The sequence below is a fragment of the Myotis brandtii genome, unplaced genomic scaffold, assembly GCF_000412655.1.
Source record: "Myotis brandtii unplaced genomic scaffold, ASM41265v1 scaffold139, whole genome shotgun sequence".
Taxonomy (NCBI): Eukaryota; Metazoa; Chordata; class Mammalia; order Chiroptera; family Vespertilionidae; genus Myotis; species Myotis brandtii.
This window is the reverse complement of record NW_005354965.1, coordinates 607,431-609,117: the sequence shown is the minus strand read 5'-3', so window position 1 is coordinate 609,117 and position 1,687 is coordinate 607,431.

The following is a 1,687-nucleotide window of genomic DNA, read 5'->3' as shown; positions in this document are numbered from 1 at the left end:
TGGATAGATGGACGGATGGACAGATGGGTGGGTGGGTGGATGGTGGATGGATGGATGGTAGGTGGGGGATGGGTGGGTAGAGGGATGGATGGACAGATGGGTGAGTGGGTAGACAGATGGATGGACAGGTAGGTAGAGAGGTAGATAGTTATGGAGATGGAGGGGGAGAGGGTGTGAGAGGGAGAGTATGAGGAATTGGCTCATGTGGTGATGGAGGCTGAGGTCCGCACACCTCAGACCCAGGAAAGCCGGGCTGAGACCGAGGACCTGAGCCCCAGCCTGTGGGCAGGAGAAGGTGCGCTGAGCGTCCAGCCAGGCCGGCGAGGCCGGAGCACAGGGGCGTGAACGCCTCGCCCCGCCTCTCACTCTCGTCCTCAGCGGTCGGGATGGTGGGATCACTGCTCTCCTGAGTCCCCTGATCCAAACACGGACGCCCTCACCGCCCTCCCAGACACACCAGGAACCGCGTTTAACTGGGCGCCATGTGGCGAGTCAGGTGCCACGGGAAATTGAGCATCACAGACCGGAGAAGCATTTCGTGTTTGCGCCACGAATACGCCCACCATCGAGCTGGATTCTGTGCCCTGGACGGGGCGGCCTGCGAGGCTGGTGGACGCCAAGGACCCACCTTGAAAGGGACTTGCAGCCACCCTAGCCGATGAGCAGGGCGGGGTGGGGCGCCTCCAAGGACTGAAGGGTCCCGGGTTCGATTCCAGTCAAGGGCACGTACCGTGGTGGCAGGCTCCTCCCCGGCCCTGGTCAGGGTGCCTGCGGGAGGCAACCAATCGATGTGTCTCTCTCACATCGATGTCTCTCTCTCTGTCTCTCCCCCTCCCTCCCACTTTCTCTAAAATTCAATGGAAAAACACCCTCTGGTGAGGATTAACGACAACATTCTTTTCAAAAAGGGACCTGCGGCAGCATCCCCGCCCGCGGCAGTGGCTCCCCCACAGGGCAGGCAGGTGGGTGCCCCTGCTTTGTGTCCGCATCAAAACGACTGTCCAGAGCCAAGAGTCGCACGCTCTGCATAAAGTGAAACAACGGGCCAGCGCGATGTTTGACATTAAAGAGAAGCACTCAGAGGGAAAACCAAGAACAGATGGCCAGGCAGGGCGTCAGGCACGGAGTTTTTTTTTGCGTGTCCCCGGGAGCGGCGAGCCTGGAGGCCCAAGGGCTGCGTTCGGATGGCAGATGCCGTGAGCGCCAGGAACACGCCGTGGAAACCGGCCACAGGGTTTGAGTGATGAGTTAAAACTAAGACGCTTTGATATTTGCTCTGAGTTTTCGGGGGCCCTGCTCCCCTGAAGCCTCGAGGGAGGGCCCTGCCCCTTCCAGCTCCGGTGGCTCTTCGAGACCCTCGCGCTGGCAGGTGTGGACGCATCGCTCCATGTCTATCTCCGCCTTCACATGCCCTGTTTTTGGTTAATCCTCCCCAGAGGATATTTCCCATTGATTTAGAGCAGGGGTGGGCAAACTTTTTGACTCGAGGGCCACAATGGGTTCTTAAACTGGACCGGAGGGCCGGAACAAAAGCATGGATGGAGTGTTTGTGTGAACGAATATAAATTCAAAGTAAACATCATTACATAAAAGGGTACGGGTTTTTTTTTTTTTTTTTTAGTTTTATCCATTTCAAACGGGCCGTATCCAGCCCGCGGGCCGTAGTTTGCCCACGGCTGCCCTAGAG